Raw genomic sequence first — 17,161 nt, forward strand, 5'->3', positions numbered from 1 at the left:
CTGACAAATTGAACTTCATCAAAAGCAAAAGCTACGGCTCTTTTAGACTTTTTAAAGGTAATATAAAGACACATCATAGGCTTTTAGGAAATATTTGCAAAGCATGTTTGTGCTAAATGACTTTTATCCAGGATGTATAAAGAACTCTCAAAACAATAATTTTAAAATCCTATTTTAAGATAAACTATTTGAAAAGACAGTTCACCAAAGAAGATACATGGACAGGAAATCACCACCTGAAAAGATATTTGATATCATTAGGAACATGCAAATGTAAACCTCAAAGAGAAACTGCCCACACCTATGAGGACAGTGAAAATTAAAAAGGCCGATCACACCGCATCCTGATGAAGAACTTATATACTTACCAACCTTCGGCGCTCTGTGGGCGTGCAAAACAGTGCAGTCATTTTGGGAAGCGATCTGCTGCTTCTTAATCAGGCAAATGTGCACCTGCTGCCCGCTGCACACTCCACCCCTAGTGCTCACCACGCGGATACCTGCACACAAATCTTCCCAGCAGCTGAATTTTGAGAAAAGGTGAATGGACACACAAACAATGAAATAAAACTTGTGACCAAAGGAGCAGACTAATAGTCATTTACCACATGAATGAGTGTCAAAGTAACCACAAAAAAGAGAAGAAATTTTACAAAAGAATTTGTGTTGTGTGGCTTTAGTTTTATAAAATTCTAATACATGCAGAATGAGGTATAGTTAGAAAAGCCGATGAGTGCTGGTCTGGCTGGGCAGGAGGCAAAGGACAGAGGGTTCCCGGGATCAGTGGGAGGCTGTGGGCGATGGTGTCTCCGTTATCTTGGTGGTGATGACGTTTTCACTGGTGAACACATATGTCAAAGCTCATCCGATTGCACTCTGTAAATATACAGACCTTATGGTATGTCAGTGATGCTCCAATGTAGCTGGTAAAGTATTTAAAAATTTAACTTGTGTTGTTCTAATAATGAAACCCTCTTACCAGCCACAATCCCCATGAGTAAATTAGAATTATGAAATGAAACTTTTGTTTTATAAACATGGGTACAATGAACCAACCTGATTTCCACTAACTACTGGAATAAGAGAGTTGAGTAAACTTAACCAAAGGGATAAATTCTGTGCCCTACACTGATTGGGCTTTTACACAAGGCCTCTCCACGAGATCTACTTTGTAAAGTGGACTTTCAAAAAATGTGTCAATTATATATTTTTTCATTTTTTATTGAATTTATTGGGGTGACAATAAATTATACAGGTTTCAGGTGCACAATTGTACAACACATCACCTGTACACTGTCCTGTGTGCTCACCATCCCAGGTCAAGTCTCCATCCATCACCATTTCTCCCCCCTACACCCTCCCACCTGCCCCCAGAACTCCCACGTTGTGTCCCTGTCCATGCATTCTTTCTTTTTTTGAAAATGGACTTTTCTTAATTTTAATGAAGACTTTTAAGGTCTTCACGAGAAATCACTGACATGCCTGCCTCTTTGCAGGTTTAAAATAGTGCCACATTATTCTCTGGTGTTAAATATGTGAATATTTAAGTTTTAAATGCAGAAGTGGCTGATTATCTGTAGTAGCAGTTTAACCCTGGGCTCCAATTAAAAAGCACAGATCTCTGGGAAAATGAGAGAATCTTCTTATGGAACTTCTACCTCTGACTGCTTCATCCTCCCAGCACCCTCCTGAATGCTCTAACATCATGTCTTCTACAAACACAGAGCATTACTCGCTGCAAAAAAAGCAGAGCTGGCAATATTGCAGTTGATATGTTGCCAGCTCCCAAACCACTCCTCAGAGGTGGGGTGATGGACACATAGACTGCTGTAAATTGCTAGAACACTGGATATAAAAATAAATCCAGGAAATGGGAGGGTGACAGGGAATCAGCTACAAAAGCAGATCTATGCCTCCAATGGACAGAGTGGCCAAGAACATGGGGACGGATGAGAGCGCCCCTGCGGGGGTAAGTGCGAGGGCAGGGAGGAGCCAGCAGTGGCCATAGGCCAGTGTCTGGGAGAGGTTGGTGGGAGGGGACTGCAGTAAGGAGAGAGGACAGGCTGTGGCAGCAAGGAGAGCCCACTGCCTGCGGGAAATGCAGCTTGGTGCTGGCTGGCTGGGTGAGCGGCATATGATATTGCAGATGCCCGTGCTGCAACACCACGCATCTTATGTGAACGTGCGTGGGCACGTGTGAGCATGTGCGAGCGTGTGAGTGTGTGTGAGTGTGTGCACGCATGTGTGTTCTAAGAAAAAGTTCCACCTTGAATATAGGCACTCGGGCCTTCTGATTAGACCAGATGCACCATCATATGTTAAAGAGCAAGAGATTTGAACAAAAATAAGGGGATGAGGACTGTGCCAGCCGAGAAAACTCCTGGAGAGCAGGCACCTGGCCCAGCAGGCCCAGCAGGCACAGATCGAGGCCCTAATACTTTTGTATGTGTTTTCATTTTCATTTCTTTGAAATTATGAAGAAAACTGGAGATGATAATGAATCTATCACAATGAATTCAGCCTGCACTGTCTTTATACCAATCAGTCAGGAGGTTTAATGTTTCTTCTGTGTTTCACAGAGGAGGAAGCTCACAAAGGCAGCAAGGCCTCAGGCTGCCCCAGCCCTGCCCTCGCCCCCTCAGGGAGCCACTCCGTCCCCCTCCCCAGCGTCAGGTCTGATTAAATGGGAAGCCTGCTGTCAGGGTGACTCTCGATTAAGACTTGGGTGGCAGTGTGCATGGCAATGCGATTTTTCTGAACGAGGAGGCAGGAGTGGCTGAAGAGCCCTAAAAAAGGTGCCGCCACACCCCTTCCCCAGGGGCAGGGGCAGAGTGAGGGGCCAGGTGGGAACTGCAGCATCTGCTCCCAGGAGGCTGTGCAGTGTCTTTCCCATCAGGTCCCCACATCCCAAAGTCAAGGTTGTCCAAAACATATAAAGCACTCATACAACTCAACAAAACAATCCAATTAAAAAATGGGCAGAAGACCTGAATAGACATTTCTCCAAAATGGACATACAGATGCCAAGAGACATATGAAAAAATGCTCAAAGTCACTAATCATCAGAGAAATGAAAATTAAATCCACAATGAGACATCACCTCACAGCTGTCAGAATGGCTACATCAATAAATCAACAAATATCAAGTGCTGGTGAGGATGTGGAGAAAAGGGAACACTAGTTCATTGCTGGTAAGAATGCAGATTAGTGTGGCCACTGTGGAGAACAGTATGGAGTTTCCTCAAAAAAATTCATAAGCCAATATGAGAAAGACAAATAACACATGATTTTACTTATTTGCAGAATCTAATGAACAAAATGAATTGACCAATAAAATAAGACCCAAAGCATGGAGGCATGGAACAGACTGATATACCTCCATGTGGGGATGTGGGGACTAGAAGAGATAAACCAAAGAACTTATATACTTACCAGACACCTGATACATGAAATTTGTACAAGGGTAAGTCTTCGCAGCCCTGGCTGCCTCAGCCCTCCCAGGCCATGCTGCCTTGGTCCTCACAGCCCTGTCTGCCTAGTGGCCCTGCGACCCCACCCCCTGCCCACTGGTCACTCTGGGAGGGTGTTCTAGAAGGCTGTTTCGGAAGGTTGTTCTGCCGTCTGGTCTTATTAGCATATTAGCTCTTTATTATACAGGATATGCATAGCCCATGGACACAGGCAATAGAGTGATAAAGACCTAAGGGTTAGGAGGAAGAGGGCGAAAGGGGAAATGGGAAACATCTGTAATACCATCAACAATAAAAATATACACTAAAAGAAGAACAAAAAGTCAAACATGTCACCTTGACTATGGGCTAAAGTTATTAAAAGGACCATAAGGGGACTTTCATCATAGCTCCTGCCCCCCTTCACTTCTCTATCTTCAGGTGGGGGAGGGGGATAATCAGAAGAGAGTTTTGGTTAGACAGTAAAATGGTAACACAATTCAAAACTCACAATGGGATCAGGACAGGACAGTGTCAGGATACACCCCTGACGGGAACTCCAAACACTACTTACCTAACCTTTAGAAGATGGCCATGAATATCACAAAATAGCAGTGCCCACAAGTCACATGCTGACAGAGAGCGCCAGAAGCCCATTCATGCAGAAATGCAGTGATGTGGCATAGCCAGCCCTTCTGCTGTGCCCTGATGTGCCCGCCCTCAGACCTGACTGCTGCAGCAGCAGGGAGGGGCTCTGTCGTGCCCCAGCACACTGAAGGGGGCCTGCATCCATTCTGCATGTGGGTCTCCATGTGGCAGGACTGGAAATCGGGCTGTGAGTCAGTGTCAGTGGATCTGCATTCATCTGGCGAGTGTGAGTGCAGAAGGCACTGCTGCAGGACCCCAACTGAAGGGGGATATAAGACATTTTGGGGGGGACTAGCAATCGGAATCTGTGCCAGGAACCAGTATTCTGCCCCACATTTTTGCTAGTATAATTAAGCCCCATCCCTCATAACTGTAATGCTTGTACAGAGGCCATAAACCATGAACATACATAAACCGTGAGGGGGTTGGCAGTGCTGGCACCAGACAGGTGGCTTCTGAGTATAATCTCACTTCCCCCATCCCAACCCATGAGGAGCAGGACGGGGGTGGGGGAGGGGGGCTGCAAAGCCCGTGAAAGGTCTGGAAGCCTGGCCCATATTTGGGGGACAAAGGAACTAAAGGGCATAAAGGGAAAGCTTCGTCCATATCCACTCACTCAGGCTTTGGAGAACTGACCCCCCTGAGTCACTGTACTAGTACATCTGCAAATAAAGGGTTTTTCCTGGAACCTCTGAGTACTTGTATATTTTTCCAATCACCTGGTAAATTCTGTAACACCACAGCACTGGAAAGGGTCTATTTTGCAGAAACAGTAAATGATAAAAAAAATAAAAGACGGGTGCAGGACTGTTTGAAAAAGTGAAGGTATTAAGCAGAAAGAAAAAAAAAAAACAAAACAAAACCCATAGACACAGACAACAGGATGGTAATGACCAGAGGGAAAGGGAGTGGAGGGAGGTAGCAGAGGGTAAAGGAGGATAGATGGTGATGGAAGGAGACTTGAGTTGGGGTGGTGAACACAATATAGCATACAGATGATGTGTTGTAGCATTGTATACCTGAAACCTATATAATTTTATTAGCCAATATCACCCCAATAAATTCAATTATTAAAAAAGCTAAGTGTGGCCGAAACCAGTTTGGCTCAGTGGATAGAGCGTCGGCCTGCGGACTGAAAGGTCCCAGGTTCGATTCCGGTTAAGGGCATGTACCTGGGTTGCGGGCACATCCCCAGTGGGAGATGTGCAGGAGGCAGCTGGTCGATGTTCCTCTCTCATAGAAGTTTCTAACTCTCTATCTCTCTCCCTTCCTCTCTGTAAAAAATCAATAAAATATATTTAAAAAAAAAAAGCTAAGTGTGGTGGAACAAAACTCACTCCACTTGAGTGATACAGATGAAAAACCCCAGGTGATGGATAACGGTGGCTAACACCACTGCCTGCCTCCTCACGGCAGGGAGGAGAGGAGCTGGGGAAGCCGGAGCAAGCTTCCCGTGAAGGACCTCGCTGACCTGGGACCTGAGACTGCAGTTTCTGATGCGGAGGCACTGATGCTGAAGTGGAGACAGGATGTGTGCTTTCGTTTCCTTTTTTAAAAATCCTCACCCAAGGATGTGTTTATTGATTTTAGTGAGAAGGGAGGGAGGGAGGGAGTGAAACATCAATATGAGAGAGAAAGATCGATCGGCTGTCTCCCATAGGTGCCGGGGCCAGGGATTGAACCTGGGTATGTGCCCTGACCGGGAGTCGAACCTGCAACCTTTTGGTGTATGGGATGACGCTCAACCAACCGAGCCACAACGCCCAGATCTGTTCTCTTTTTCATACTTCTATCTTCTGCCTCGTGTTACCCGCTCTTTTCCCCCATAACAGACAGATTTGGTATTAGATTTACCACTTTACCCATTCTTATGAGGGAGCTTTGTCTTAGGGTCATTGGGGTGAAGAGGGCCCTTCCAAATAGGCCACGGACCCTTTGGTCTACTTTCCTCAGAGAACGAGGGGGTCAGGTCGGGCTGAGCAGTCTCCTGGCTCAGTCCTGGCATCCGTCAGGTGGGGTTAAAGGCTGCGTGACCCACCTCTCCTCAGTGGTAAGGCCAGCGCCCATATCAGGGACGTAGTTGGGGTTTTAAAGCTGCTGTTCTTTGGGTTTGTGAAAAACATATTGATCTTAAATCCTTCTGTATGACACCCAGACAACAGATTTTATTTAACTGAAGAGTTATAGATGTCTCAGGTTTATCTGAATCTGCTGAGACAACTAACCTGGGGGTGCTGGCCCCTCTGTTGAGGTGTGTGAATAGGGAAGGGTGTTATGCAGAAGGGAGGCGGGGGCCAGGGGAAACATACTACTCCACGCCTCTCCTGTTCCTTCTGTGCATGTTCCTAATTAAAATGCTGGTTTATCAATTATTCTGCATAACTTACCATGCAAAGCTGCCTGTCCAGGCTCATTCTGCTTTATTCACCAACAGTATAAACACACAAGTTATGCTAGAATTGTTAAAAAATTAAAACGAAATAGTTGGCAATTAAATGCATCTCCTTGTAACATTAGCATATTATTTCTATACTAGAAGCCCGGTGCACGGATTTGTGCACCAGTGGGGTCCCTCGGCCTGGCCAGCTCTCCAACATCCTCCAAGGGGTCCCAGATTTCGGGAGGGTGGTTCTTGGGTGACACACCCTGGAATCGAGCTCCCTCCTCTCTGGTTCTGGGTGCGCACCCAAGAACAGCAGCTGCAAAGTCACCACAGCTTGGCAGCTCCTGTGTTAAGCATCTGCCCCCTGGTGGTCAGTGCATGTCATAGTTACCGGTAGGAGCTTCTGCCCCCTGCTGGTCATTGTGTGTCATATTTACCGGTCAGCTTAGGCTTTTATGTAAATAGACCTTTATGTGTAGAGGCCCAGTGCACGAATTCGTACACCTTGAAAGGAACTGTGGGCTGTGAGGCTGTGGTAGGCACAGGGACGGGTCTTGGCCCATCCTCTGCACCTCCACCTGGCCATTCCCACTGCAGTCCCTGGTCCCCTGTCTGCTGGCAGCCCTGCTCCCACCGCCGCTGCTCCCATGCACTGACAGTGCCGGCCCCTCTCGCACCATCTGATGGCGTGCAGTGATTGAGACTGGTGCTGTCAGCAGGTGCAATCACCCCTCAGGAGCAGGGGGAGGTGGAGAAGCCCTCGGGGGTCATCGGGGCGGCAGCCACTGCTCACTCCCGCTAACAGCACTAGTCAATAAGGGCCAGCGCCTGGCGCCAGCAGTGGGTGCAAGTGGTGGCTCCTGTGTCCTCAGTAGGTGAGAGCAGGCAGGTGCTGGCAGCAGGTGCGAGTGCTGGTGGGACCTCAGCACACAGGAGCAAAGAATTTTCAGTAACCACCAGAGGCTCTCCCCACTGACAGCAACCAGAGCTCTGCCTTCTCTGGAGCCCCCGCTCACCTGCTCCACCATCCTGCCATGGCTGATACCCGCCATGTTTCATGCTCTGCCACCTGCTGCCGATGCCTGCCATGTCCCGCGCACCCCCTGGTGGTCAGCGCACGTCATAGCGGCCAGTTGTTCGGTTGTTCGATTGTTCGGTTGTTCGTTCTATTTGCGTATTAGCCTTTTATCATCTAGGATAGTTTCTTTATGTGGAGATTTGGAAGCCCTGCCTCCAATTCCAGGAATATCAGAACAGAATAGGATTCTTTCTTTCATGATTCCCAGGGTTATTGCCAGTCAGCGCCCTGAATTTCTAAAGCACCTGTTTGCGAGTCATACACTTAAGCAACTTGGCAGTTGGCAGGAAATGCTGGTGCTGAATGCTTGCAGCCACAGTGCAGGAGGGAGTGGGAGGCCAGGGAGGGTGCTTGTCAGACATGAAAGAGCTTTAATGAAAGGACCACGGCAGGTCGCTGAGATCTGCGGAAACAGGAGCACCTGGCACTAGTTTTAGAAGAAAGTGTGACTCTGAGCCACAGGAAGCCACAGCAGTCCTGTTCCCTGGGGGCGATTTACAACCTTCAGCTGTGGTGAGGATGCGGGACTTCGGCCCGGGGCGGATGTGCATTGCCTGTCACAGGTTGTCTGAGTATAGTATTTCATTCATTTCACAACTTCGATAAATTAGATGCTCCTATATTTTTGATGAGTATTGATTAATGGATGTTGGTTACTGTCAGACACCACGCTCCGTGCACTTACACTCTCAGGCTTGCTCTCTTTCTGCTTTAACAGGCAGGTATGGCATCCATGCGGGGTGGAGAGAAGGAGGAGCCCTGGGTGACCCCATGGAGAGCCTGTGGGGGTGCTGCTCCCACCACCCCAGAAGCGCAGAACTCTCCCCGCTGAATGCGGGACCTTCCCCTGGGGACCCAGAGGTGGAAGGCTGGCCAGCGCCCACTCTGAGTCCATGGGAGGCAAGCAGACAGCACAGCTTCCCGCAGCTCAGCTGTGTTGCTTGCCAACAGCTTTGAGAAAAAGTCTGCAAATACTGAAGACGGAACCAAAACACTGGTTCTATAGAAAAAATATAAATGTCAACTGCTCTCCCTGGCTCTGCTCAATCCCCGGGAGCCCCTTACTCATCGGGACCATTGGGTGGAGCCAGTCTGAGTCCTGTCTGCAGCCCACGCTCCATCCTGTCCCAGGACATGTGCTGCGTGTCATGTCCCCTGGTGCTCAGTTTCCGCTGAGGAGCACCCGAGGGACCCCGACAGCATTTCCTCTTCTTGAACCAGTCACCCCTGTGATCAACATTTCCCCAGAGATTCAGCGGAGGCTGGTCAGCGCCTTCATTTGCATATCTATTTTGCTACCATGAGGTTCCGGGGACATAGTTATGCCAACCTGAGTCTGAAGCATGTTCGCGTGGTGGTGTGAGGGAGGATGCGGAATGAAGCCTCGGACCTGGAGGCAGCAGAGGGCTGAGCCCCCGGGATGAGCCGGGTGGCTCTGAGGGCCAGAGCCAGTAGGTCTACAAACCCTAATTCTGGGCGTCTGGGCAGTGTGTTAGGACCAGCAGGCATCTTAGATGGAGAGAGATAAGGGGACAAGGTCCAAAAGTAAGGCCCGCAGGGCGTAAGGAAGCGCTCCTGAGTGCGTCCATGACTAGGAATCAGGGCTGCACTGGCCCCTCTGTGGGCGAGCACGTGCCCAGAAACCCAGTGGGCGAGATTAAATCATGCCCAGCAGGTCCACCCCTTCTCCCTGAGTGACCTGCAGGCTCAGTGGCTTGTAGATGTCCCTTGGGCCAGGGGAGCAGAAGAGAAGGGGCACAGTTGTTGAGGTCAACTGTGCATGGGTCACCACTAAGAACTGGCCTGGTCCTGGGCAGAGGCCCCCAACAGGATTGCAGCCTTTCCCAGAGGCCCCGCACTGAAGAGCCAGCACTGCAGTCTCAGGGCACGGGAGCTCCTGGGAATCAGCCCTCGGGGTCAGGGGAGGGAGCTTCACCCATGTCTGCAGACCGCTGAGCCCCATGCAGATGCTGCCCTGGGCTTTCTGTCCGTTTGCCATTGGGCCTTCTGCTCTACTGACCTCAACACTCAAACACGGCTGATCATTTATATCCTGGCAGTTGGTGAAAATATCTGGAAATTCCTCTTGAAACTTGAAAGTGCCCCCCATAGATTATTATTAACTTCCACCGGATCGAGGCTCACAGCTGTTGTCAACATCTGTGTCTCATATGTACAACTGGCATAGTGAACCCTAGTTTTCTAAGGTGCGGAGTTCATGTCCTCAACCTTTGCCACCACCACAGGTTATTTCCTGCCCTGTCCGCAGCCTATGGCAGGCACTCTGCTGCAGGAACATGCTGAGCAAAACGCTTTCCTTTAGGGAGCTGTGCCTAAGAGCACAGAGAATGCACGTTAGTGATTGCAAGGCAGGGCATGTTGACCGACAGAAAATAGAGGCCTGGTGCACGAATTATGCATGGGTGGCGCACGGCCGGCCCACCCAATGGGGGACCATTGGGGGGTTGGGCCGGTGGGGGGCAGGGGCTGCGGGCAGTTGGCCAGCCAGCCCTGCCCCTGATCAGGGTGTTGGGGGCCAATCAGGGGTAGGGCCGGCCAGGGGGAGGGGCTGCAAGAGGGCTCCGGGGCATGTCCAGCCCATTCACTCAGTCCCAATCAGCCGGACCCCAACAGCAAGCTAACCTTCCGGTCAGAGCATCTGCCCCCTGGTGGTCTGTGCACATCATAGTGAGCAGTTGAGCAGCCTTAGCATATCATTAGCATATTATGCTTTGATTGGTTGAACCGAGGACCAGACGACTGGACTCTTAGCATATTAGACTTTTATTATTTAGGATTCCCTATGCTGTCCTTTACAACCCATGACTATTCTATAACTACCAATTTTTACTTCTTTTTTAGTTTTAGAGAGAGTGAGAAGAGAGAGAAACAGAAACATCAAAGTGAGAGAGATGCATCAATTGGTTGCCTCCTGAAGGTGTAGCAGAGGTAAAGCAGACCAGAGCTCCTGGCTGCTCCTGGAACCCCAGCAACCCAGCTAGGACAGTTCCTCCCAACAACTCACCTGACATGGTGCTCATCTCCACCCCCACCAGACAACCAGACAACCAGGAAACTCTCAAACCAACCCTAGGAACCCAACAGCAAAAGGTCCCCTTCTCCCTGCCCTGGCTACATATTCTGGGACTCAGAAGTAGTTAAGTTTTTCCAAAAATAAGTCAAGTCATACACATGGTTAAGGTCCTACTTATTTCTATAGAAGTAAATCTGAGGCAGCTTATAACTGACTGCATTCATTTAAAAAATAGTGTGTATTTTTAAATTCAATTCATTGGGGAATTAATTTTTTAATATATATTTTTTATTTCAGAGAGGAAGAGAGAGGGAGAAAGATATAGAGACATCAATGATGAGAGTGAATCATCAATTGGCTGCCTCTGAACGCCCCCTACTGGGCATTGCACCAACAACCAAGAATGTGTCCTGACAGGGAGTGGAACCATGACCTCCTGGTTCATAGGTCGACACTCAGCCACTGAGCAACACCAGCCAGGTTTGGGTTATTAATATTATACATATTTCTGTGTAACACATTTTTGTTTTCCCTTAAGATACAGAAAGGGAAGGCAGGGAGAGGAAAGAAGAAGGTAGAAAGTCTATAGAAAAATATGTTAACAAAGAGACAGTCCCAGGCTTACTTCCAGCCAGTGAGGCGTCACACTGCAGAACAGCTTCAGCCAAAAGCCAGACTGATCCTGGGAGAGCATTTTCCCATTCAAGAAAATGCTTCCTTCCCAGGTAGACCAAAACCCGGATTCTGGCCAGATTCTGGACTCTTTCTCCCCACAACCATACCCAACCCAACCCCACCTGGGGTCAAGGGTAGAAGAAAGATGAAGGGATGATTAGTGTGGGTCTATCAATAAGCGACACAGAGCTAGGGACACATTTGTTATTCCATAGCCATAAGTGTCCTTTGGAAAAAGCAGCAGGTATGGGAGGACCTGGAGCAGACCATGGGCACTGCCAAGAGCAGCAGACAGTGGAGCAAGAGGGACCGGCAGACACGCTCAGTGGTAGAGAGATTGCTGGTCCCAATCCAGAGGGCTCAGAGGCTCACTAGATCTGAGGACGAGAGAGAGAGAGGAGGCAAAGACTGACGTGTATTGTGAGCTGAGGGAATGAGAAAGGAGTAGTATTCTGAACAAAAGGGTCACAGGCTCAACAGAAACCTTTGGACGGGTGACGGGGAAGGCCGGGAATGTGATGTCTGTGGAGCACCTGCTTCCAAGGAAAGAACTGTGACTCCAAAGAGCAAATCCGGACCCTATCACACTCCATTCGTGAAAATTAGCTCAAAATGCGTTAAGGACTTAACTCTAAGACCTACATCTGCAAACACCCTAGAACAGGGGTCCTCAAACTTTTTAAACAGGGGGCCAGTTCACTATCCCTCAGACCATTGGAGGGCCGGACTATAGTTTAAAAAAAAACTATGAACAAATGCCTATGCACACTGCACATATCTTATTTTGAAGTAAAAAAACAAAACGGGAACAAATACAATATTTGTATTTGCATGTGGCCCACGGGCCATAGTTTGAGGACCCCTGCCTTAGAATAAAAAATGGAGAAGCAGCTTCCTGACTTGGTCTTGGCAATGCATTTTTTTTTTATAGGATACCAAAAGCACAAGCAAGAAAAGCAAAAATCAACTAGTGAAATTACACCAAATAAAATTAACCAGCAAAACAAAAATGCTATCTACAGGATGATGAAAACATTTGTTAACCATTTATCTTATATGTGGTTAATGTCCAAAATATACCTGGAACCCACACAACTCAATAGCAAAACAATTTGTTTTAAAAGTGGGCTGGGGACCCTTTCCCCCTCCCCATGTGAGAGTCGGTGCTGTGAGATTCTTTCCCTTTCCCCACGTGGGAGTCTGTACTTGTTCTTCAATAAATTTCCACCTTTGCTATAAAAAAAATGGGCAAAGTATTTGAATAGACGTTTTGCCAAAGAAGATGTATGAATGGCCAACAGGTTCCTGAAAAGGAATTCAATTTAAGAGAAAGGAAATGCAAAATTAAAACCACAATACAATGACACCTCATGCCTGTAAGGGTTACTACTTTTTTAAGGTAATTTTTGGTGAGTTGTAGAGGAAAAGGGAACCTTTTGCACTGTTGGTGGGAATGTAAGTTCCCACCATGGAAAACAGTATGGAGGTTCCTCAAAAACCTACAAATAGAACTACAATCCAACCCAGCAATTCCAGAACAGGATATATATATATATATACCAGAAACACTTATTCAAAAAATGTATGTTTACTGTTACTGCAGCACTATTGACAATAGCCAAGATATGAAAGTGACCTAGGTGTCCACCGATAGGTGAATGGATAAAGAAGATGTGATATAGCCCTGGCTGGTTGCTCAGTTGGTTGTAGCATTGTCCCATACACCATAAGGTTGTGGGTTCCATCCCTGGTCAAGGCACATACAGGACATAATTGATTGGTGTTTCTCTCTCACATTGATGTTTCTCTCTCTCTCTCTCTCTCTCTCTCTCTTTCTAGCCCTCTAAAATTGATTTAAAAAATCCTCAGGTGAGGATAGAAAAGATTATATATAAATATTACATATATATTACATATATAACATATATTACAGCAACAAAGAAATGGAATCTTGCCATTTGTGATAACATGGATTGATCTAGAGGAGCGGTTCTCAACCTGTGGGTCGCGACCCCTTTGGGGGTCGAATGACCCTAAGACCATCGGAAAACACATATATAATTACATATTGTTTTTGTGATTAATCACTATGCTTTAATTATGTTCAATTTGTAACAATGAAAATACATCCTGCATATCAGATATTTACATTATGATTCATAATAGTAGCAAAATTACAGTTATGAAGTAGCAACGAGAATAATTTTATGGTTGGGGGTCCCTACAACATGAGGAACTGTAAAGGGTCGCAGCATTAGGGAGGTTGAGAACCACTGATCTAGAGGGTACAATGCTAAGTGAAATAAGTCAGACAGAGAGAGACAAATATTCGTTTGTATGTGGAATGTAAAAGAAACCAAAATGAAGAAACAGAACAGAAGCAGACCCATAGATATAGAGAAAAAGCCAATGTTTGCCAAGGGGAGGGGAGGGGAGAATGAGTGAAAAAAATGCCCAAATATCTGCAGGTGTTCAGCTGTCTGCTTCCCCACACGACTGAGAAAACTTAGCACTTGTCACCACCATATGCTGTCCTTGTCCCCGACTCTTTACAGAACCCCAGATGTAAAAGTGGCTTTATCGACTCTCCTTTGCCCACCACTTGCTAAAACATCTCTCAGGAGACCTACGAATCCATTGTTGTGCTGCCTTCGAAATCAACCCACTGGATCATGCGCAATTCTCAGAATATAAAAATTCAGAAATCCTGCAATTTGTGTTTTTGTGGCTATTTTTCATTTTATTGAGTAAAAAAGTGATGACAGACTTTTTGAGAGAAGCATGCTCTTGCTATAGCCTACAAAACTCAGCAATCAGAATTTCTGAAGGACAAAACAGATACAAATAGAAAGATAAAAAGACAAGTGATGGACAAAGAGCTAGGAAAAGAAAGGGACAGTTGGGTAATATGCTCATCAGGTGACGTATCTCAAAGTCCAGGAGGAAAGGGAAAGGATTCAGAGTCCATCATTCAGAACTTAATTTCAATTCATTGTGGACACAAACACAGAAACTTCATTTGTTCACATGTCTGTAGGTCAACTTAAACATCTCAGTGTTCTGTTCATAACACTACAGGCTGTTTCTAAATGCAACAATTTGATTTTCTGATAAATTAATAGAGTTTTTAAGAAATTAAATTTTTCCTAAACACTTAACCTTGATTATAAAAACCTTTAGTTATATTCTGTTAAAGTTTAAAACCCCCTGGAAGAGTGGTTGGACCTAGCAATGGCAAGTCGGTTTATTTCACACGGCGCTTCCCACTAGATAGAACCAGAAAATTGAACCAAGGAATTTTGCATAGCTCTCTTACAGCATCAAGGCCCCATGTGGGCAAGGGGGAAACTACTGGGACTCATTCAGTCAATGTAGTCACATTGCTACACCCCTCAGAGAAGCTCTTCGGCAATATTCAAATCCTGTGACTCAGAAATTCTCCTTTTGGGTACATATCTTATGCATGTTATCTTATGCATAAGAAAGTTTTCAGTAGGATTATTTAAAGTATTTATAAACTGAAAACAACCTAAACATCCATCAATAGTAAAAAGGATAAGTAATATATTACATCCTCATAGAATTCACCGATGACAATGAACAAAAACATTGATGTATTCTACAAACATAATGTAGTGCAAAAGAAAAACTACTTATGAAATAATTCAATTTCTATGATGTTGAAAAACAGGTTAAAAGTCAAAATGGTTGTTAGATTTTGGCAGAAATGTGGCAGTTGGATAAAAAAGGGCACCATATGGGCCGTTGATATTGCTAATATTTATGTCTTAACTCGGGTGGAGCTTGCACAGTTACATTCATTTTGTGATAATTCATAGGTCTCTGTACTTTTAATTAGTGTACTCTTCTGTATGGTTGCTATCCTCCGATTAAAAATTTTATATAAATGACTACTACATAGATTTCTGGTCAAGATGGTAGAACAGGTACCTGCTATACTTGTTTTCTTTCACAAACACATCAAAATTACAATTCAATACAGAACAGCCATCACTAAGAAACACCTGAAGGCTAGTGGAACAGAAGTCCTATAAGAAGGATACACAGAGGAAACCACATGCAGCCAGGGCACGTGTATGGATTAGTTCCCGCAATATTCATCCTACTAGGTATTGCATGCATTTAAAATCATTTTTAGCCAAAACCGGTTTGGTTCAGTGGATAGAGCATCAGCCTGCAGACTGAGAGGTCCCAGGTTCAATTCCGGTCAAGGGCATGTACCTGGGTTGTGGGCACATCCCCAGTGGGGGGTGTGCAAGAGGCAGCTGATCAATGTTTCTCTCTCATCAATGTTTCTAACTCTCTCTATCTCTCTCCCTTCCTCTCTGTGAAAAATCAATAAAATATATTTTTTAATCATTTTTATTTATTTCTTAGAATCTTCACAGCTGGCAAAGAGGAGCAGACATTTATTTAAAAAAATGTGGGATGGTAAAAAAAAAAATACCACATATGCAAATTTAATATGTCTGATTCTCTCAATTACTGTCTTGTATTTTTTTAAAAATATATTTTATTGACTTTTTACAGAGAGGAAAGGCGAGAGATAGAGAGTTAGAAACATCGATGAGAGAGAAACATCGATCAGCTGCCTCCTGCACATCTCCTACTGGGGATGTGCCCGCAACCCAGGTACATGCCCTTGACTGGAATCGAACCTGGGACCTTTCAGTCCACAGGCCGACGCTCTACCCACTGAGCCAAACCGGTTTTGGCTACTGTCTTGTATTATATATACTACTAGTGGCCCAGTGCACGGATTTGCACACATTGAAAGGAAATTAATTCGAAGAAATATTTTAATATCGCTATTCGCCCTTTCTCTATAATAGAAGTGTGAGAGGTACGTTGTGCCAATAGTTAGTCTTCAGACATACTCTGTCAACGATGTCATTTTCTTTCAGCCTCAGAATGTCAACAAAAACAACCAAATTCATGATTGACAATGACAGATAGAAACACACACATGCAATTGGCACCAGCAAGAGCTTTATATGTATCGCACATGTGCGAATCAACATTTATTTTTAAATTGCCAGTGTGCAATTTGATCATATGTACCAGCCAGTCGGTTGGTCGGACAGTCAGGCATACGTACGGTCAGTCACTTAGCCTTTTATATATAGAGATGATATAATATATTATGTATTTTACTATAGTACTAGACTATGCCTATATCTATACTATTACTATTATGCATATACCTATCCTATTTATAGACCTAATAGGCAAACTTCTTCAAAGCATGTAACTCTAAACACTCAAAAACAAAAATTTATAAACCAAATTTCATCTAGCTTGTTTATCGAGGTATATCACTTCTTTGAGCTATAAGGAAAAAACACCTTTTTGTTTCATTAACAACTTAAAAACATACTTTGCCAAACTGCACTACTTTACTAGGCAAATGGTCCATTATCAATATCCTTTTTAAAGTTTTTATTTATTGATTAGTTTTAGAGAGAGAAAGAGAGAAACACTGATTTGTTGTTCCACTTATTTATGCATTCATTGGTTGCTTATTGTAGGTGCCCTGACCAGGGATTGAACCTGCAACCTTGGCATATCTGGATGATGCTCTAACCAACTGAGCTACATGGAAAGGGCTCCATTATTAATATCTGGGGATCTATGAGTTTTCTATCATTGTTTTAGCCCTATTGTATGATTTAAGACTCATTCCTGTTTATCTCTAAGGCACAACACCTCCCTCCTATTCTGTTCCACATCTTACCCTTCCCACTTTATCTGTGGTCCTGGTACTAGTCTCAAGGGTAAAGGTCCTGATTTACTATTAGGTCAGCTTCACTTCCTTTCCCCCTCTAGGTACTTGCTCTTCTAGTTCAGGTGAGAGAAGAGAACCTGAAAGAAGC

This window comes from Myotis davidii, unplaced genomic scaffold (genome assembly GCF_000327345.1).
Source record: "Myotis davidii unplaced genomic scaffold, ASM32734v1 scaffold750, whole genome shotgun sequence".
Classification (NCBI taxonomy): Eukaryota; Metazoa; Chordata; class Mammalia; order Chiroptera; family Vespertilionidae; genus Myotis; species Myotis davidii.